We start from the raw sequence: 23,528 nt of genomic DNA, 5'->3' as shown, positions 1-23,528 counted from the left end.
GTCTCAGTGTTCCGAGGCCATATCTGCATATGCTAGGCTCGTCAAGTTTAACCCGAGTATTCTGCGTGTGCAAAACTGGCTTGCATCCGTTGTATGTGAAGTAGAGCTTATCACACCCGATCATCACGTGGTGTCTTGGTATGATGAACTGTAGCAATGGTGCATACTCAGGGAGAGTACCTATACCTTGAAATTTAGTGAGAGATCATCCTATAATGCTACCGTCGAACTAAGAAAAATAAGATGCATAAAAGATAAATATCACATGCAATCAATATAGTGATATGATATGGCCATCATCATCTTGTGCCTTTGATCTTCATCTCTAAAGCACTGTCATGATCACCATCGTCACCGGCTTGACACCTTAATCTATATCGAAGCATCATTGTCATCTCACCAACTATTGTTTCTATGACTATCGCTACCGCTTAGTGATAAAGTAAAGCAATTACATGGCAATTGCATTTCATACAATAAAGCGACAACCATATGGCTCCTGCCAGTTGACGATAACTGTGTTAAAAACATGATCATTTCATACAATAAAATTTAGCATCATGTCTTAACTATATCACATCACAACATGCCCTGCAAAAACAAGTTAGACGTCATCTACTTTGTTGTTGCAAGTTTTACGTGGCTGCTATGGGCTGAGCAAGAACGTTCTTACCTACGCATCAAAAACCACAACACGGTATAGTGATTGTTTTTTTATTTTCAAAAAGAACCATGTTCATTGAATCCGATTCAACTAAAGTTGGAGAAACTGACACCCACCAGCCACCTGTGTGCGAAGCACGTCGGTAGAACCAGTCTCGCGTAAGCGTATGCGTAATGTCGGTCTGGGCCGCTTCATCCAACAATACCGCTGAATCAAGAAACAACTAGTGACATCAAGCAATATGTATATACTCATGCCCAGAACTCCTTTGTGTTCTACTCGTGCATATAACATCTACGCATAGACCTGGCTCAGATGCCACTGTTGGGGAACACAGTAGTTTTAAAAAAATTCCTACGCACACGCAAGATCTATCATGGTGATGCATAGCAACGAGAGGGGAAGAGTGTTGTCCACGTACCCTCATAGACCGTAAGCAGAAGCGTTATGACAACGCAGTTGATGTAGTCGTACGTCTCCACGATCCGACTGATCCTAGTACCAAAAGTACAGCACCTCCACTATCTGCACACGTTCGGCTCGGTGATGTCCCACAAACTCTTGATCCAGCTGAGTGTCGAGGGAGAGCTTCGTCAGCACGACGGCGTGATGACAGTGATGATAAAGCTACCGTCGCAGGGTTTTGCCTAAGCACTACGATGACTAGTAGAACGCTCGTGCGTTCACGTGCTTTTGGTGAAAATTAAGATGTTGTTCACATAGCTAAAATAACTGAGAACAATGCCCTCTCACCCAACACGCATATTTTTCTTGACAATCATCAAACACACATCATACTATCAAACATAATAATGTTATTGCCAACCAACAAAATGTTTTTTTAGTTGAAATAGGTTGTGTTTTATTCATTCATCTCAGCGCAATCCAAGTCCAGAAAAAATCATGAATACAAAACGCCGGGTACCTGACCCATGTTTTACATAACTTATTTGCACAATCATTGTACGATAGCCGATGAGCAGCTCCATTAGCCGAGTGTCACACATGCCACCCTAAACTCGAACACAGTGACCCAAAAGGACATAAAATTTGTTTATTTTTTGTCTGTTTGAGTCGCCAAATGTTTTCATCATACAGCGATAAATAACTGTGCATTGATACAGGTCCTCAATAAATAAAGCGTTAGTAAGAGAACAGAAGTTATTGCCTGTCTTCTATCTTTCACTCCCTTTGTCTATCACTTGGCTTCCATTCTCCTTTTCTCTTTCTCCCTCTCCACCTTCTCCTTGACACAACGCTATCACCATTGGTGACGCTCTGAATAAGGGATGAGTGCAACCAAAACAATTATATATTATTCTTAAGGGTTAATTACAGAGTTAAACTAAATTCATTTATAGGCACCTGGACTGATTTCTAAATCATAAAATCATAGAGTTGATTACAAAGTGAGCAAACAAAAAAAGAATTTTACAAGGAGAAAAAAAAGTAAACCTAAAAGCTATACATGAGTAGCTAAATGTAAGAACATCATGAACCAATTCTTAAAAAGAGATTTAAGCTGCATTTTGGTACCTGTGAGATCATAGGAGCAGGCCATCAATGCTGACGGTTTCATTTTTATGGTTGAAGATCATAGCATTGTGTCACTACAAGAGGTTATGGGAGAAATCCGCAGAATCCTCGAAGCAATCCCCAAGCTCTTGTTAATGATGCAGTAGACTAAGAAATGATCCCAGGAAATGAATAACAAGATCGAGCATCAACTTCTGTAATAGAAAAATAATCCAATAGAATAAAGCTCTGAACAAAATCTTACTTGCTCACATTGAGAGATAAAACGATAGTGTTGTTACTGTCCAGGTTGACAATTATAGACTCATCAATAGCAATGCAACAAAGATTAGCAAAGGCAGTCTTAATTTATAGAAGGACAACTTAAATCTTGTATATAGAACTCATTCAACAAGTTTAGGAGCCTAAATGTAAGAACATGTATTGACATATCTTTAGCACTATAAATGAAGAAAAGTTTATGGTCTATTGACACACACACACACACACACACACACACACACACACACACACACACAGAGAGAGAGAGAGAGAGAAACCCTCGGCCATCCTGGAAAGGAAATCTTGCCCACACTCCTAGGCAAGCTAGTCCAATCTCACTGCAACCCCGTCTCCCTGGCTGCCGTTCGATGCCTCCATCCCTCGACACTCCACCTCCCCCATCCCCATGCCGCTTTCATCGATAGCCATCCAGCGACACCGCCTTCGACGAGGTTACCTTCACCGCCGCCACCACAGCACCATGCCTCACCATAATCTCCATGCCCCATTGGTCACGTCCACATACCAAATATTTGGACCTACAAACTGGTTATACGCTTAAAAATTGAGCATGTAAGATCAATGTAAAACCAAACAAGATTCTGCAAACTGAACCACATATAACCCCCAGGCAAAGAAGGGTCATCTGTATCAGTTCCATAACCACATGATAGATAACAGATACCGATTTCCCATCAGATGAGTAGACAATGCTGCGAACCTCCCCAGACGGTTCTGCAAAGGGTTACAAAATGGTGGAAGGAAAATTGGGAAAACAATTGAAATCCTCCTAGAAAGGACAGAAATGTAACAATAACAATAATAATAACAAAGCCTTTAGTCCCAAACAAGTTGGGGTAGGCTAGAGGTGAAACCCATAAGATAATGCATCTAACTCATGGTTCTGGCACATGGATAGCAAGTTTCCACGCACCCCTGTCCATGGCTAGTTCTTTGATGGTACACCAGTTCTTCATATCTCTCTTTACGGACTCCTCCCATGTCAAGTTCGGTCTACCCCGACCTCTCTTGACAGTATCAGCATGCTTTAGCTATCCGCTATGCACGAGAGCTTCAGGAGGCCTGTGCTGAATATGCCCAAACTATCTCAGACAATGTTGGACAAGCTTGATAGGCTTGGCGAGCCAACGCCAAAACTCAACCACTTTTATGAAGATTAAACCCGAAAGAAAGGACAGAAATGACTGAGTTAAATTATTTCTTCTCGAGGGAAAGAATTCAGTAATCTAATTAATACATGCAATGGGAAATTACATTTTCTTTTCTTCTAAGGCACTTATTTTCTTCTCAAAAGATCTCCCTACAAAATTATTCAGTGTACAGTCGATTTTATATCTGAATAAATTTGTGTGAGAAAATTTATGAATACATAATATGATAAAATTTATTTTGTTAAGAGCCTACCTTGCTCTAGAGACCAGTGAGATGATGAAGCATATGATGTGTCTGCAATCGTGAAAATGATCAACATTTTTGTGTCATAACATATCGAGGACGACACAGCCAAATTATTCCTAGTTTTTACAATGCATTAATTGCATTACTGGAATCAATATGTCAAATGCTAAATATTCCAGTCCTAGAATAATGACGTTAAATCAAAGACATCAAGCTGAAAACTGCACATAGTTCAATAGATGTAGTGTACAGAGCATCTCACTAACCTGAGATGTGTTAAGTAAATTGAAAAAAAACTGAGGTATATTTACAGCATGAGGATACTCTATTTTGTTTATTGTTTGAACAGAGCACACGCCCAGCTCAATTTTACTTAAAATCAAAGCAAGACAAAAATAGGTGTAATCTACCTACAACACAGGTCAAAAGTGATCATGAAACCCTACATCTAGCAGCATAATATTGCCTATTATTATTTAACACAGTAGAAATAAGCAGAACAAAGGAACAATTTGTACTGTTTTCTATAGACAACGAAAGAGCTAGTGCTCCTTTCTTCTGAATCATGATTATACTGAAAGAAATCAATTAGTCTTTTGGATCTTATGTACCTTGAGGATGAATCAAGTTGCTTTTCAAGAAGCTTGAGCTCTTTGATGCCAAGTGACATGAGGCCTTTACCAAGCAAATTTCTGTAATTTTCATTGAGTTAAAAGATCACTCTAAGTAGGTACACTAGTTTACATATTAAAACCAAACAGATGTTCGGATTTCATTTCCGGATAAGAAAGTGTGTCTGATTGCTCCAGGTTACAAATACCCCTATAAACCTATGAAGAATGGAACAATTAGATAAAAAAACTTGTGTAGAGAAAGTATTAATCAAAAGATAATTGTAAATTAAACAGGTGATAAGTATCCAGTGAAAACTTTCTTCATGGATCAGTAGATATATAACAAACCACATGGATCAAAGGTTGTTTATCGAACCAGCACTTAAACGCTAATGAGATAATTACGTCCACACTCTGCCTTAATGCAACAACGACTTGGCTACCTCCGCTCTCATGGCCCCTTGAAACTTCGATGCTGAAGCGGGATGAGTTGCACTGAATAAATGTGGCAGTCTGTTCGTTATACAGGTTTTAGTGCAGGCAATTTCTACCTAACCCGTTGATGCATTATGTATGATACTCAATGGTGGAGAACAAACTGATTTCAAGGATGCATTACAGGATTACGAACTTTGAGGCGCAGGATTACTAAATAAAAAATTGTTACCGAAGAGAACGGGACAGCAATTTTTGACTCTGTGATTTCTTAATAGATTATACAATGGCATGAAGCAAGTTTTTACCTAAGAGGGTAGCCCATCAGGTTCCCTACTCATCATGTAAGCTGTCAATGAGTCGCCGTTGAGCCTTGGCTTTCCCCGTCATTGCAGTTATGTCATTCTTCAGTTGGAAAATTATGTAAGCACGGATGTTTGCAGCTCTAGCAATCTTGACAAATTCATTGACCTACATAAAAATGGTGGTCCAGTCATATAAATTATGAAAGGATTAACATCATAAATTTTGTAGGGATTATAAAGGCACAGTAATTCAAGTGACATGTCATTGCATTCCTCTCCATCAACCGAATTGTGTATTTCCCAAATAAATAAAATTACAGACCTGGTGTCAGCATGTAGGAATGAACATATATGTACGCGCTTTGTTATCTTCAATCCGTATAACCCCTATTCCACTTGGAGATTCAGAGATAGTCTCAGATTCCAAAGTGTCAAGTCCTTAAAATAATTCTGAAGAACACATACAAAGTTTAAAGCAATTCATAAGATAATACGACTCTTCAAATGCTAGAAAGTTACTTGAGCAGTTAACAAAAAACGAATTGAACAATTCATAATACCCACAAGGGAAAAATGCAGCCATGGATAAGGTCTTCTTTTACAAACCTGATTCTCGGAAGATTATTCAGTAAATAAAATATCAAAATTATCAGATGAAAGCACCTACACAGAGAATCTCATAAGCATCCATGTCATCTAACTTTTCATCAATACACATGCTATCAGCAACAAGAACATTACGGCAGAACTTAGCCTCAGTTATAGCAAAACTATACTAATATGTCGTTCTAACTACATGATTGCTCTTGTAAGTAATTGTACAGGTGTCTGTGAGATGATGGCTGCTATTTTTCTACAGAATACCACTTCCATTGTGTTGATGCAAACTTTGCTGCGACGGACTTGTACTCCCCGACTCACATTATCACGTTTATTGGTATTATATGATGAATTGGGCGCGTCAGTATTATCTTAAATTAGTAACTCTTACAGGCCTCCTGGCTGTGGACACAGAATGCTAGGCTTATCATAGAAGTGTTTTTAGAATACCAACAACCACACAATAGAACATATATATACTCCTATATAGTGTATCAATATGAAGATATATAGACCGTTGGATCTTTGTAATCCGACGGCTCGCACTCAATTGGTTTAGATAGAGGACTATGTGGCCTCTTATAGACCGTCAGATGGAGTGATCGGACGGCCCACAATGGAGGGATTCGCAGTGTGCACACCCTTCGCTGGCAGACTTCCACCGCAGTAGAGAGTACATGCAGGTTCGTGAATCTTCCGCCGGACACAGCATCCTAGAAATCTCCGGTAGGCTCCCATGAGAGTGCTACCCTAGAGTACTACTACTGGCAAGAAATTCCACCATGCAAAAGTACTGCTACACGTGATGGGACAGAGACGGAGAAGTGCATGCAGCAGTGCAGCCACGGTAAGGGCAAAATGTTAACTGAAGGGATTTTATTTAGTACAAATAATCATATGCTTAATACTACTATTCATTATCTTCTTTTTTTCAATTGATTGATCCGCCTGGTTATGAGATTACAAACACAAATAAAGTGAAAGCTTAATATATGTTGTAATTAAATAGCTATTACATTCTCTTATAAATTCATTTTACAAACATGATTCAAGTTTTTCCATTGTCTCCAGTAATAATCCCTAAATCCACACGCAGTACATGAATTTTTTAATTTGGACTCATCACCCGCCGTGATATAGAAGCATTTATTAGCCATTGATTTCAAGTGACCCAACGGCCCTGATTTTTGGAATTCGCTTGGTGCGGCTACGCACCAAAACAAGTTGGACACGATATTTCTGGAGTTCTGTTGTTGATGAAAGTAAAAGTTCTATGCAAGAACTTTTGCGGCTGTTTTGTGAAGCACCCATCGTGTAAAGTCATATGGCATGAAGCCACCAATGATGAGTTGACGATGTACAATTGTATGGTGTAAACTTGATTGTTGTTTGATCACAAAACATCACGTGCATAGCACGTACCATATACTAGTAGAACATAGTGTACTATGGAGATTGTATGGGTTGGAAAGGAAACTGCTTCTTATAAAGTACAGTACTAAATATGCATGCTCTTGATTTTTCCTAGAAAGGAAAATGGGGGATCCATTAGAGTTAATAAATCTAAAAAAAGAAGAAGAAAGAAGAGATATTTCCATATACTAATGAGATACTCTATCCATTTCATATTATAAAGTGTAACTTATTCAGACATGGGAAATAAATAAGCCATTAATAGTATAGGAAGATGGTCATGGTAGCCATGAAGTCATTGTCTAGGGAAGGAGAGAAGTTTTAGTATGCGGATTTAATCATAAGTGGTGAAGGTAGGTGAGAAATAAAAAATGGCAAAAGCGAGAGAAAAAAATCATAACGTATGAATGAAGGCATTATATTTTTAAAGACGGGTGAAAATTTAAACGTCCATGGATAAGCATCTTGTAATACAAGGATGATTTCGCAAATTTACCTCATCTCTTGCTGATAATGTCCAAAAGCAGAATCACTGTGCCCATGGATAAGCATTGTAGTACAAGTAATCATTTGAAAGAGAATCAATTTTTTTATTATTCCAGTAACATCTGAAAGCTGCAGGGAAATTTTTCTGCTTCACCAGATGAAACATCTCTTGTAACAGTTCAAAACAGGAAGAACTGAATTACTATCTAACAAGCTATTCGCTTTCTGATATTATAGTTATCATGCATTTAAAATGGAAGTATGTCCATTACAGTCAAGAACAATCTATTGTTGGACAAGAACCAATAAAATGAGCTAACCTGTAATTTCTTAATTTCATAGTTCGTTGGACGCAGTTGTAGAAAATGGATGACGGGTAATGTATCAGCATTTCGAGACATCGCCTCAAGACCACTGTTTCCAAACCAATCACAGTGGTCCGAACACATTGAAGATCCAACATTTTCAAAAAGTGCTTTCATTTGCTGTCATATAGAAGTAGAAGTTACAGCAAGGTAGAAGGTAGAACCAATACAAAGTTTGACAGAGAGGAGGATACCACTTCACAATATTAAATAATACCTGCTTCTCATCTGACCTATTAGCAGCATGTATTTGTCATAAACTTGGTCCTAAATCAGAGTCGCCTGCATATAATGGTAGCTTTCTGAATCAGTAGGCATATAAAGTGTTTTCAACTTCACAGATCAGAAGCATCAAACAATCTGAGAAAATGTTCAAATGCATCAGAAAATCTGTTAGGATATCTAATGAAGGTTGTGGGAGGTTTCTCAAAACTTTCACGTCTGACAATACAGGCAACCAGACCTTCAAGTATCTCACCTTGCACCATTACATAATCCTTTGACCCCAGAACAAAATAGCTAGTACTTCAATGGTGGGGAGAGATGAAAATATATGAGGTCAGTTGAGAGCAGCAGTAAAGACTAAGAAGAGTGTCAGGCAAAAGATAATCTACGAGATAATCATACCTGCCACAGATACATCAGCAATGTCACCAAGGGCTTCGCAAACAGGTGTGGCAGTCCACTCTTCACACAAGAATAATGCGGTAGATTTCCTGATGGAGATGTGAAAAGAAAGAATGATATTTTACGAGTGGACCCAGCACCAAATGCATATGTGCACTCATATGAAATCGATGATACACAGGAGAATTGAACAAGAATTTAGTAACTTCACGAGAATAGGCTGGCTGATCATCATATTCAAGCAATAATCTACTGCGGCAAACATAATAGCAGTGCACTTGTTTTTCGAATACTGCACGATAGCAAAACATGGGATGTCACAATAACACTGTACTCCTTCTCCAAACTCCAACGAACACCTAAAAAACAGGACTAAATATTCACGTACCCAATCGCCAGCCTCCCGTAGATGTCCACGTTGCTGCAGTTGAAAGCCTCGTGCAGGACCGCCCAGAGCATGTGGTCGTAGACGAGTTCCGCTTCGGACGGGTCACTGAACCCCTCCCCAGGCTACAGGGGATCCTGGCCTGGTCTCGGAGCCCCTCTGGAGGGTGAGGTGAATTGAAACCGCCCTGCCCTGGAGACGCGGCGGGGATGACGGCGTCTCCCGGAGATCGGCGGGGGCGACCCCGGGGACAGGGATTCAAGCCGCCCTGCCCTGGATCCGCGGCGGCAGGGTCTCTCCTCGGACGACGGCTTCTCCCCTGCTTCTCCCGTCGGACGGAGGCGGCGGCGTCTCCGGTTTCGTCCCCTCCCCTCGGCGGCGGCGGGGTCTGCCCGTGTGGGCGGCAACGAAAGAACTATCGAGAGGATGGAGATCGGGGATAGGATCGACAGCGTGGGAGGTGACAAAAAAACAGCGAAAAAAACGGACGTGGGAGGTGGGAGGGGAAGCAAAAAAATCTAGAAAAAAAACCAGTGAATGTGGGACGAAAAAAACCATGATAGATGGATGAAAATTAACCGGCGGAGACTACCAACTGCTTCATCTCTACTCCTAATGGACGAATTGGTTGAATAGTCCCCCCCACTTTCAACCGGTTTATTTTCAACCGGTTTTTCTTCGTCCCACCTCCCACCAGCCCCTCCCACCGGTTTTTCTCTTTTCTCGTCTGACCGGCAATACCCAACGTATTTATGGTAATCAATCATAATTAATCCACGTATAGTAATAAATCAATCCAGGTATGATAAGGTCATAACTCAGGAAATTTTGAATATGGTAATAAATGTAAATTACCCCAAAGGCTATCAATCCAGGTATGGTAAGGCCATAACTCGGGAAATATCGAATATGGTAATAAATTTAAATTACCACCAGGTATGGTAAGGCTATCCACGTATAGTAATAAATCATATAGTAATAAATCATAATTAATCCATGTATAGTAATAAATCAATCCAGGTATGGTAAGGTCATAACTCAGGAAATTTTGAATATGGTAATTATATGGTAATAAATTTAAATTACCCCAAAGGCTATCAATCCAGGTATGGTAAGGCCATAAATTGGGAAATATCGAATATGGTAATAAATGTAAATTACCCCAAAGGCTATCAATCCAGGTATGGTAAGGCCATAACTCGGGAAATATCGAATATGGTAATAAATTTAAATTACCACCAGGTATGGTAAGGTTATCCACGTATAGTAATAAATCATATAGTAATAAATCATAATTAATCCACGTATAGTAATAAATCAATCCAGGTATGGTAAGGTCATAACTCAGGAAATTTTGAATATGGTAATTATATGGTAATAAATATAAATTACCCCAAAGGCTATCAATCCAGGTATGGTAAGGCCATAACTCGGGAAATATCGAATATGGTAATAAATTTAAATTACCACCAGGTATGGTAAGGCTATCGATCCAGGTATGGCACGCCCTCACCTGATCATCTATCACAATCTCCAGCCCCACGCACGCACCAAAGAACCCACCCGGCACCAAACGCAGCTCCTCTCGATCCCCTCGAGTAAACGCTGCCACCGTCGTGCGATCTTCCTGACACAGACGCCGTCGCCGCCTCCTTCCCACCTACGGCGTCCCCCACGTCCATGGTGACGGCGCTCGCGTCCTACACTGACCCTCCGCCTCATATAGGTTGGTCGTTGTTGGAGTGGGATGTGCCGCTGCGGTTTGGGGAGGCGCAATCACGATCTGGTTGGGATCTCAGTGTGGACTCGTTCTCTACGATGAAGGATGGCGCTGCCTTCCTGGCAAATGGGATCGGAGGAAGGGGCTCTACGTCGTGAATGTCGGCGAGGCAGCGGCCGAAGGCGAGCCCGACGGTGAGCACGGGTGTTCGTCCCATGAAATAGGCGGCCACGGAGGGCGGATCTGAGGCCACCCCAATCGCCGGTGGCCCTTCCTCCCATCGCTCATCGCCTTCATTCTCTCTCTCCTCTAAATCTTTGTCGCTCCTGCCTGATTCTGGCCGACGCCATCCGGCTCTCACATCGACCACCACCAGCATGGCTGCGGACGAGGCTCAACCGCAGACGTCGCCGCCGCCATCCTCATCCACCTCCTCCACCATCCTTCCCAGCCGTCGTCGGGGGCACCCGCCATCTGCGCTCTATCCCACCCGCTCCCTCCTATCCCCTCCCCCTGCCTGCCAGCCCCGTGATCCATCGCACAGATGGCAGGTACTACAGCGACCTCCTCCCCAGTGGATCCGGCCTCCTCCTATGGAGATCCATCCTGGGCACCGCCTTATTCTCATGCATGCACGTCTATATCAACGTCTCATTCCACCTCACATGAGCCTTTACCTTCCCCTCTGCTTCAGATCCACATCACTTTGCAAGGTATGTGCTTGATTGTTCCGAACTGGATCGATGGATTATGCAAGGTACTTTGGGTGTCGTCATTGACGGTAATTGTCACGCCATGCTACCATCGGAGGGGTCCCTCATCGATGATTAGGGTCTTCCGAACTGCACGAGCTCCATTGAGAAGGATGTTTTTAATTCTGGTTTTGCCTACATGCTTTCTTTGCGTATATCTACTTAGCTAATGTCTTCTTATAGATAGTAGCTGCTGAAGTGGTGATCAAAGTTGTTCACTATAAGGAAACAACCATGATAACAAAAGTGTATATTCCCTGACCTTTGACCTGAAGTACTTTTTCATTAGAAACTTGCAACAGCCAGGCATTGAAATTAGCAACAGCTTCGTACGTACTGAACTAATTTGCAGCAACACGTACTGAACTAAGTTAGGTTATGCTCATCATTCCAACATGCTTAGTGATAACCACCTAGCAAGTTGATCAAACATGAAAAAATTGAAGTGCTACTGCTAATCGTACTATTCTGAATGTGAAAATCTATTTAATTGGCTCTTCTCTAATTGTACACTTGCATAAATCTCAGATCTTGCAAATTACAGTATAACCATAAAAGTCATGCTTTGACTCCTATAGGGCCTTTTGCACTTTAATATGACTAATAATTCGCCTTAATATCACAGATTATATTACTACCTTTCCAAGTGAATGACATTCAAGAAGGTCATTAAATAAAACCAAGAAATCCTTCTGGTATTGAAGTGTAGGAAAGTTGAGACTATAAAACCAAAAGGTTATATTTATGTTTATTAGAGAAGGTTCTTTACTTTTTATAGGAAAACACAAAATGTTGCGATGTAGAGTCTAGGTGGTGGGCCTCCTTGATCCACTTGGTGGATGAGGGCGACTCCGGTCCTGGCACCCATAGTGCCAGTGATCCAAAAATCATAGGGCTTGGATATAGCTCTAGCAGACGTATGCGGCTTGCGCATCGAGCTTGGTCGTCTCGAGCATGGAGATAGGCGAGTTGTAGACCAAGAGCTGGTACAGAGATAGGCGAGTTGTAGACAAGAGCTGGTGGGCAGCAAGAAACGCATGCACACCAAAGAACAAATCTGAGTCACATGCCTACTTCTATTGATTTCTACAAAGAGCGGCTAGCTTAGATCTTAGACCAGTCGGTCACTGTCGAGGTCGCCAAGGTGATCTTACAGCACCGCCGTGGGGATTTCTCATGATTTTATGTAGGCAAGCCGCAAGCGGTGGTGGTGATTGGCTGGGTGGTGTCACTGCCTTGGGAAGAGACGAAGTGATGGTAAAAGTAAGCAGGATCCGATGATTCTTCTGTGGGGATAGCCAAAGTCAAGATGTCGACTACAGACTCGTCGCAGACTTGCAGTGAACCTGGATGCAGCGAGCCTGATTTGTGGATTGATGGCGGGTCTTGACTTTGTTAGGCCGGGATTGGATGGTTGCGGAGGGTGGTGTGCTTGGTTGGGTTCCCATGGAAGAATGTGGCCTCCTCGTGGATCTGGTCATGCCCATCCTAGAGAACATTGTGTCCCTAGCTCCCTCGAGGAGCAAGGACAGTGCAAGCGGCAGCAGGGGGTAGGGTAGATGTAGGGAGGGATGTCGGCGGCTGCTCGAGGTCATCATGATGAAACCCTTGACGTCCCATCTTTATCAATGGAAGTGGAAGAGCACGAAGTCGAGATTGGATAGGAGTTTGAGTTCTTTTTGGCACCGATCGGTTCCCCACTTAAGAGATGTATTTTTTTGCGTGCGAGCAAACAGTGGGTTGATTCTAAAAGGGATAGGCACTTTTCAACAGAAGTGCATGACGGACCAAAAATATGACCTCATTTTATTCGTTTGATAGATATCGTATTATTCGTTGTTGTTCGTTCGGTGAAATTTCCTAATATTTGATTGTTGTATTTCTAATTAGAGCACCCCATAATCACCCAATATGAGAGGATGATAAATGAAAGATACTGATTATAAATTTTGAAGAGCCTGTGGCAACGCACGGGCGTTATACTAGTTAGGAGTAGAGACAACATGCAATATGTATATACCCACGCCCACAACTTCTTTGTGTTATATTCGTGCATATAACATCTACGCATAGACCTGGCTCGGATGCCACTGTTGGGGAACACAGTAATTTCAAAAAAAAATCATACGCACACGCAAGATCTATCATGGTGATGCATAGCAACGAGAGGGGAAGAGTGTTGTCCACGTACCCTCATAGACTGTAAGCGGAAGCGTTATGACAACGCGGTTGATGTAGTCGTATGTCTCCACGATCCAACCGATCCTAGTACCGAAAGTACGGCACCTCCACGATCTGCACACGTTCGGCTCGGTGATGTCCCACGAACTCTTGATCCAGCTGAGTGTCGAGGGAGAGCTTCGTCACCACGACGGCGTGATGACGGTGATGATGAAGCTATTGTTGGAAATATGCCCTAGAGGCAATAATAAATTGATTATTATTATATTTCCTTGTTCATGATAATCGTTTATTATCCATGCTAGAATTGTATTGATAGGAAACTCAGATACATGTGTGGATACATAGACAACACCATGTCCCTAGTAAGCCTCTAGTTGACTAGCTCGTTAATCAATAGATGGTTACGGTTTCCTGACCATGGACATTGGATGTCGTTGATAACGAGATCACATCATTAGGAGAATGATGTGATGGACAAGACCCAATCCTAAGCCTAGCACAAGATCATGTAGTTCGTATGCTAAAGCTTTTCTAATGTCAAGTATCATTTCCTTAGACCATGAGATTGTGCAACTCCCGGATACCGTAGGAGTGCTTTGGGTGTGCCAAACGTCACAACGTAACTGGGTGGCTATAAAGGTACACTACGGGTATCTCTGAAAGTGTCTGTTGGGTTGGCACGAATCGAGATTGGGATTTTGTCACTCCGTGTAAACGGAGAGGTATCTCTGGGCCCACTCGGTAGGACATCATCATAATGTGCACAATGTGACCAAGGGGTTGATCACGGGATGATGTGTTACGGAACGAGTAAAGAGACTTGCCGATAACGAGATTGAACAAGGTATCGGTATACCGACGATCGAATCTCGGGCAAGTACCATACCGCTAGACAAAGGGAATTGTATACGGGATTGATTGAGTCCTTGACATCGTGGTTCATCCGATGAGATCATCGTGGAACATGTGGGAGCCAACATGGGTATCCAGATCCCGCTGTTGGTTATTGACCGGAGAACATCTCGGTCATGACTACATGTCTCCCGAACCCGTAGGGTCTACACACTTAAGGTTCGATGACGCTAGGGTTATAAAGGAAGTTTGTATGTGGTTACCGAATATTGTTCGGAGTCCCGGATGAGATCCCGAACGTCACGAGGAGTTCCGGAATGGTCCAGAGGTAAAGATTTATATATAGGAAGTCCTGTTTCGGCCATCGGGACAAGTTTCGGGGTCATCGGTATTGTACCGGGACCACCGGAAGGGTCCCGGGGGCCCATCGGGTGGGGCCACCTGCCCCGGGGGGCCACATGGGCTGTAGGGGGTGCGCCTTGGCCTACATGGGCCAAGGGCACCAGCCCCTAGAGGCCCATGCGCCAAGATATAGGAAAAAGGGGAGAGTCCTAAAGGGGGAAGGCACCTCCGAGGTGCCTTGGGGAGGATGGACTCCTCCCCCCCCCTCTTAGCCGCACCCCTTCCTTGGAGGAAGGGGCAAGGCTGCGCCTCCCCCCTCTCCCCTGCCCCTATATATAGTGGAGGGGAGGGAGGGCATCCATACCTGAGCCCTTGGCGCCTCCCTCCCTCCCGTGACACCTCCTCCTCTCCCGTAGGTGCTTGGCGAAGCCCTGCAGGATTGCCACGCTCCTCCATCACCACCACGCCGTTGTGCTGCTGCTGGATGGAGTCTTCCTCAACCTCTCCCTCTCTCCTTGCTGGATCAAGGCGTGGGAGACATCGTCGAGCTGTACGTGTGTTGAACGCGGAGGTGCCGTCCGTTCGGCACTAGGATCATCGGTGATCTGAATCACGACGAGTACGACTCCATCAACCCCGTTCACTTGAACGCTTCCGCTTAGCGATCTACAAGGGTATGTAGATGCACTCTCCTTTCTACTCGTTGCTGGTATCTCCATAGATAGATCTTGGTGTTACGTAGGAAATTTTTTGAATTTCTGCTACGTTCCCCAACAGTGGCATCATGAGCTAGGTCTATTGCGTAGATTCTTTGCACGAGTAGAACACAAAGTAGTTGTGGGCGTCGATATTGTTCAATATGCTTGCCGTTACTAGTCTTATCTTGATTCGGCGGCATCGTGGGATGAAGCGGCCCGGACCAACCTTACACGTACGCTTACGTGAGACCGGTTCCACCGACAAACATGCACTAGTTGCATAAGGTGGCTGGCGGGTGTCTGTCTCTCCCACTTTAGTCGGATCGGATTCGATGAAAAGGGTCCTTATGAAGGGTAAATAGCAATTGGCATATCACGTTGTGGTTCATGCGTAGGTAAGAAACGTTCTTGCTAGAAACCCATAGCAGCCACGTAAAACATGCAAACAACAATTAGAGGACGTCTAACTTGTTTTTGCAGGGTATGCTATGTGATGTGATATGGCCAAAAAGGATGTGATGAATGATATATGTGATGTATGAGATTGATCATGTTCTTGTAATAGGAATCACGACTTGCATGTCGATGAGTATGACAACCGGCAGGAGCCATAGGAGTTGTCTTTATTTATTTGTGACCTGCGTGTCAACTTAAACGTCATGTAATTACTTTACTTTATTGCTAACCGTTAGCCATAGTAGTAGAAGTAATAGTTGGCGAGGCAACTTCATGAAGACACAATGATGGAGATCATGATGATGGAGATCATGGTGTCATGCCGGTGACGATGATGATCATGGAGCCCCGAAGATGGAGATCAAAAGGAGCAAAGTGATGATGGCCATATCATGTCACTATTTGATTGCATGTGATGTTTATCATGTTTATACATCTTATTTGCTTAGAACGACGGTAGTAAATAAGATGATCCCTTACAACAATTTCAAGAAGTGTTCTCCCCTAACTGTGCACCGTTGCGACAGTTCGTGTTTCGAAGCACCACGTGATGATCGGGTGTTAGATTCTAACGTTCACATACAACGGGTGTAAGACAGATTTACACACGCGAAACACTTAGGGTTAACTTGACGAGCCTAGCATGTACAGACATGGCCTCGCAACACGGAGACCGAATGGTCGAACATGAGTCGTATAGAAGATACGATCAACATGAAGATGTTCACCGATGATGACTAGTCCGTCTCACGTGATGATCGGACACGGCCTAGTTTGACTCGGATCATGTAATCACTTAGATGACTAGAGGGATGTCTATCTGAGTGGGAGTTCATAAGATGAACTTAATTATCCTAAACATAGTCAAAAGGTTTTTGCAAATTATGTCGTAGCTCACGCTATAGTTCTACTGTTTAGATATGTTCCTAGAGAAAAATTAGTTGAAAGTTGATAGTAGCAATTATGCGGACTAGGTCCGTAAACTGAGGATTGTCCTCATTGCTTCATAGAAGGCTTATGTCCTTAATTCACCGCTCAGTGTGCTGAACCTCGAACATTGTCTGTGGTTGTTGCGAACATCTGACATACACATTTTGATAACTACGTGATAGTTCAGTTAAACGGTTTAGAGTTGAGGCACCAAAGACGTTTTTGAAACATCGCGAAACATATGAGATGTTTTGAGGGCTGAAATTGGGATTTCAGGCACATGCCCATGTCAAGAGGTATAAGACCTCCGATGACTTTCTTAACCTGCAAACTAAGGAGAAAAGCTCAATTGTTGAGCTTGTGCTCAGATTGTCTGAGTACAACAATCATTTGAATCGAGTGGGAGTTGATCTTCCAGATAAGACAGTGATGGTTCTCCAAAGTCATTGCCACCAAGCTGTTAGAGCTTCGTGATGAACTATAACATATCAGGGATAGATATGATGATCCTTGAGGTATTCACGATGTTTGACACCGCGAAAGTAGAAATCAAGAAGGAGCATCAATTGTTGATGGTTGGTGAAACCACTAGTTTCAAGAAGGGCAAGGGAACAAAGGGATACTTCATGAAACGGCAATTCAGCTGCTGCTCTAGTGAAGAAACCCAAGGTAAAACCCAAACCCGAGACTAAGTGCTTCTGTAATAAGGGGAACAACCACTAGAGCAGAATTACCCTAGATACTTGGTAGATAAGAAGGCTGGCAAGGTCGATAGAAGTATATTGGATATACATTGTGTTAATGTGTACTATGCTAGTACTCCTAGTAGCACCAGGGTATTAGATACCGGTTCGGTTGCTAAGTGTTAGTAACTCGAAACAAAAGGCTACGGAATAAACGGAGACTAGCTAAAGGTGAGCTGACGATATGTGTTGGAAGTTTTTCCAAGCTTGATATGATCAAGCATCGCACGCTCCCTCTACCAAAGAGATTGGTGTTAAACCTAAATAATTGTTATTTGGTGTTTGCGTTGAGCATAGACATGATTGGATTACGTCTATCGCAATACGGTTATTCATTTAAGGAGAATAATGGTTACTCTGTTTATTTGAATAATACCTTCAATGGTCTTACACCTAAAATGAATGGTTTATTAAATCTCGATCGTAGTGATACACATTTTCATGCCAAAAGATATAAGATAGTAATGATAGTACCACTTACTTGTGGCACTGCCATGTAAGTCATAATGGTATAAAACGCATGAAGAAGCTCCATGTTGATGGATCTTTGGACTCACTCGTTTTTGAAAAGTTTGAGACATGCGAACCATGTCTATTGGTGTATATGCATGAAGAAACTCCATGCAAATGGATCGTTCGGACTGACTTGATTTTGAATCACTTGAGATATGCAAATCATACCACATGGGCAAGATGACTGAAAAGCCTCGTTTTCAGTAAGATGGAACAAGATAGCAACTTGTTGGAAGCAACACATTTTGATGTGTGCAGTCCAATGAGTGCCGAGGCATGCAGTGAATATCGTTATGTTCTTACTTCACAGATGATTCGAGTATATTTACTTGATGAATCACGAGTCTGAATTATTGAAAGGTTCAAGTAATTTCAGTGTGAAGTTGAAAGATCGTCGTGACAAGAGGATAAAAGATCTATGATATGATCATAGAGATGAATATCTGAATCACGAGTTTGGCACAGAATTAAGACATTGTGGAAATTGTTTCACAACTGATACAGCCTGGAACACCATAGTGTGATGGTGTGTCCAAACGTCATAGTTGCACCCTATTGGATATGGTGCATACCATGATGTCTCTTATCTAGTTACCACTATCGTTCATGGGTTAGGCATTAGAGACAACCACATTCACTTTAAATAGGGCACCACATAATTTCGTTGAGACGACACCGTATGAACTATGGTTTGGAGAAACCTAAGTTGCTGTTTCTTGAAAGTTTGGGGCTGCGATGCTTATGTGAAAAGGTTTCAGGTTGATAAGCTCGAACCCAAAGCTAAAATGCATCTTCATAGGACACCCAAAACAGTTGGGTATACCTCCTAATTCAGATCCGAAAGCAATATGGATTGTTTCTAGAATCGGGTCCTTTCTCGAAGAAAAGTTTCTCTCGAAAGAATTGAGTGGGAGGATGGTGGAGACTTGATGAGGTTATTGAACCGTCACTTCAACAAGTGTGTAGCAGGGCACAGGAAGTTGTTCCTGTGGCACGTACACCAATTGAAGTAGAAGCTTATGATAGTGATCATGAAACTTCAGATCAAGTCACTCCCAAACCTCGTAGGGTGACAAGGATAATGTACTACTTCAGAGTGGTACAGTAATCCTGTCTTGGAAGTCATGTTGCTAGACAACAATGAACCTACGAGCTATGGAGAAGCGATGGTGGGCCCGGATTCCGATAAATGGCTCAAGGCCATAAAACCCGAGAGAGAATCCATGTATTAAAACAAAGTGTAGACTTTGGAAGAACTACTTGATGGTCGTAAGGCTATTAGGTACATATGGATTTTGAAAGGAAGACAGACAATAATGGTAAGTGTCACCATTGAGAAAGCTCGACTTGTCGTTGAGATGTTTTTCGACAAGTTCAAGGAGTTGACTACGATGAGACTTTCTCACTCGTAGCGATGCTAAGAGTCTGTTGGAATTATATTAGCAATTACTGCATTATTTATGAAATCTTGCAGATAGGATGTCAAAACATTGTTTCCTCGACGATTCTTGAGGAAAGGTTGTATGTGATACAACCGGAAGGTTTTGTCTATCCTGAAATATGCTAATAAGTATGCAAAGCTCCAGCAATCCTTCCGAGGATTGGAGTGAGCATCTCGGAGTTGGAATGTATGCTTTGATGATGATCAAAGATTTTGGGTGTATACAAAGTTTATGAGAAACTTGTATTTCCAAAGAAGTGAGTGGGAGCACTAAAGAATTTCTGATGAGTATATGTTGTTGACATATTAATGATCAGAAATGACGTAGAATTTCTGGAAAGCATATAGGGTTATTTGGAAAGTGTTTTCAATGGAAAACCTGGATTAAGCTACTTGAACATTGAGCATCAAGATCTATAAGGATAGATCAAAACGCTTAATAGTACTTTCAAATGAGCACATGCCTTGACGTGATCTTGAAGGTGTTCAAGATGGATCAGTCAAAGAAGGAGTTCTTGCCTGAGTTGTAAGGTATGAAGTTAAGACTTAAAGCTCGACCACGGCAGAATAGAGAGAAAGGAACGAAGGTCGTCCCCTATGCTTAAGACATAGGCTCTACAGTATGCTATGCTGTGTACCGCACCTGAAGTGTGCTTTACCATGAGTCAGTCAAGGGGTACAAGAGTGATCCAAGAATGGATCACAGGACAGCGGTCAAAGTTATCCTTAGTAACTAGTGGACTAAGGAATTTTCTCAATTATGGAGGTGGTAAAAGAGTTCGTCGTAAAGGGTTACATCGATGCAAGCTTAACACCTATCCGGATAGCTCTGAGTAGAGATACCGAATACGTATAATGGAGCAACAATTTAGAATAGATCCAAGTAGAACAGTTATTTGGAATAGCTCCAAATAGAACGTGGTAGCTGCATCTAGGAGATGACATAAAGATTTGTAAAGCACACACGGATCTGAAAGGTTCAGACCCATTGACTATAACCTCTCTCACAAGCATAACATGATCAAACCCAGAACTCATCGAGTGTTAATCACATGGTAAATGTGAACTAGATTATTGACTCTAGTAAACTCTTTGGGTGTTAGTCACATGGGGATGTGACCTTGAGTGTTAATCACATATCGATGTGAACTAGATTATTGACTCTAGTGCAAGTGGGATACTGTTGGAAATATGCCCTAGAGGCAATAATAAATTGATTATTATTATATTTCCTTGTTCATGATAATCGTTTATTATCCATGCTAGAATTGTATTGATAGGAAACTCAGATACATGTGTGGATACATAGACAACACCATGTCCCTAGTAAGCCTCTAGTTGACTAGCTCGTTAATCAATAGATGGTTACGGTTTCCTGACCATGGACATTGGATGTCATTGATAACGGGATCACATCATTAGGAGAATGATGTGATGGACAAGACCCAATCCTAAGCCTAGCACAAGATCATGTAGTTCGTATGCTAAAGCTTTTCTAATGTCAAGTATCATTTCCTTAGACCATGAGATTGTGCAACTCCCGGATACCGTAGGAGTGCTTTGGGTGTGCCAAACGTCACAACGTAACTGGGTGGCTATAAAGGTACACTACGGGTATCTCTGAAAGTGTCTGTTGGGTTGGCACGAATCGAGATTGGGATTTTGTCACTCCGTGTAAACAGAGAGGTATCTCTGGGCCCACTCGGTAGGACATCATCATAATGTGCACAATGTGACCAAGGGGTTGATCACGGGATGATGTGTTACGGAACGAGTAAAGAGACTTGCCGATAACGAGATTGAACAAGGTATCGGTATACCGACGATCGAATCTCGGGCAAGTACCATACCGCTAGACAAAGGGAATTGTATACGGGATTGATTGAGTCCTTGACATCGTGGTTCATCCGATGAGATCATCGTGGAACATGTGGGAGCCAACATGGGTATCCAGATCCCGCTGTTGGTTATTGACCGGAGAACATCTCGGTCATGACTACATGTCTCCCGAACCCGTAGGGTCTACACACTTAAGGTTCGATGACACTAGGGTTATAAAGGAAGTTTGTATGTGGTTACCGAATGTTGTTCGGAGTCCCGGATGAGATCCCGAACGTCACGAGGAGTTCCGGAATGGTCCGGAGGTAAAGATTTATATATAGGAAGTCCTGTTTCGGCCATCGGGACAAGTTTCGGGGTCATCGGTATTGTACCGGGACCACCGGAAGGGTCACGGGGGCCCACCGGGTGGGGCCACCTGCCCCGGGGGGCCACATGGGCTGTAGGGGGTGCGCCTTGGCCTACATGGGCCAAGGGCACCAGCCCCTAGAGGCCCATGCGCCAAGATATAGGAAAAAGGGGAGAGTCCTAAAGGGGGAAGGCACCTCCGAGGTGCCTTGGGGAGGATGGACTCCTCCCCCCCTCTTAGCCGCACCCCTTCCTTGGAGGAAGGGGCAAGGCTGCGCCTCCCCCCTCTCCCCTGCCCCTATATATAGTGGAGGGGAGGGAGGGCATCCATACCTGAGCCCTTGGCGCCTCCCTCCCTCCCGTGACACCTCCTCCTCTCCCGTAGGTGCTTGGCGAAGCCCTGCAGGATTGCCACGCTCCTCCATCACCACCACACCGTTGTGCTGCTGCTGGATGGAGTCTTCCTCAACCTCTCCCTCTCTCCTTGCTGGATCAAGGCGTGGGAGACATCGTCGAGCTGTACGTGTGTTGAACGCGGAGGTGCCGTCCGTTCGGCACTAGGATCATCGGTGATCTGAATCACGACGAGTACGACTCCATCAACCCCGTTCACTTGAACGCTTCCGCTTAGCGATCTACAAGGGTATGTAGATGCACTCTCCTTCCCCTCGTTGCTAGTCTCTCCATAGATAGATCTTGGTGACACGTAGGAAAATTTTGAATTTCTGCTACGTTCCCCAACAGCTATCATCGCAGGACTTCACCTAAGCACTACGATGATATGATCGAGGTGGATTATGGTGGAGGGGGGCACCGCACACGGCTAAGGGATCAATGATCAACTTGTATGTCTATGGGGTGCCCCCTCCCCCGTATATAAAGGAGTGGAGGAGGGGGAGAGGGTCGGCCTCCTAGGCGCGCCCAAGGGGGGAGTCCTACTCCCGATGGGAGTAGGATTCCCCTTCCCTAGTTGGAGTAGGAGAGGGAAGGAAGGGGAGAAGGAGAGAAGTAAAGGGGGCCGCCCCCTTCCCAATTCGGATTGGGCTTGGGGGGGGGGGACGCCCCCACCTTGGCTGCCTCCTCCTTTCCACTATGGCCCATTAAGGCCCATTGACTCTCCGGGGGTTCCGGTAACCCCCTGGTACTTCGCTATATGCCCGAACTTTCTCGAAACCTTTTTGATGTCCAAACATAGTCATCCAATATATCGATCTTTATGTCTTGATCATTTCGAGACTCCTTGTCATGTCTGTAATCACATCCGGTGTAACGCCCCGGACACACACGCCGGTGGTTGTTACTCCGGGCAGGATCTAGACTGGCCCCATAGATCAATACTAGTCTTTTCTGCGCACTTTTTACTCACTCGTGCGCACCCGGGACCAACTTCTCGGTCGGTCACCCATCCTGAAATTACTCCAAGCTAAGCACTCTTAACTTTGGAGTTCTATCCAAATGGGCTTCCGGAAAAGAAGGAACTCCTTATTGATATGAGTAGTCTATCATCCCTAATAAGCCAGGCTATCACATACACCCCCACTCAGAGGAACCGACGTCCTCGTCGGGCCACAGGAACATTCCCTCTTGGCACATATGTCTG

General features: G+C 43.4%; 1 long non-coding RNA gene across 20 annotated transcripts; it reads right to left on the bottom strand.

Annotated features, from left to right (window-relative positions):
- Positions 1-1,700: 1,700 nt before the first annotated feature.
- Positions 1,701-9,564, bottom strand: LOC123189014 (uncharacterized). 20 transcript variants are annotated; one of them, XR_006495522.1, is made up of 10 exons: positions 9,114-9,564; positions 8,726-8,814; positions 8,577-8,623; positions 8,316-8,380; positions 8,054-8,218; positions 7,744-7,862; positions 5,557-5,897; positions 5,238-5,400; positions 2,201-4,572; positions 1,701-1,942 (listed from the first exon to the last, which is right to left on the bottom strand). It is a non-coding gene; the product is annotated as an uncharacterized lncRNA (long non-coding RNA). The 20 variants fall into 20 exon arrangements; XR_006495511.1 differs by having other exon boundaries at positions 5,557-7,862; positions 8,562-8,623; XR_006495507.1 differs by having other exon boundaries at positions 5,557-7,862.
- Positions 9,565-23,528: the final 13,964 nt, after the last annotated feature.

The sequence above is a fragment of the Triticum aestivum genome, chromosome 2A (genome assembly GCF_018294505.1).
Source record: "Triticum aestivum cultivar Chinese Spring chromosome 2A, IWGSC CS RefSeq v2.1, whole genome shotgun sequence".
NCBI lineage: Eukaryota > Viridiplantae > Streptophyta > Magnoliopsida > Poales > Poaceae > Triticum > Triticum aestivum.
This window is presented reverse-complemented; position numbering and strand designations above follow the sequence as displayed.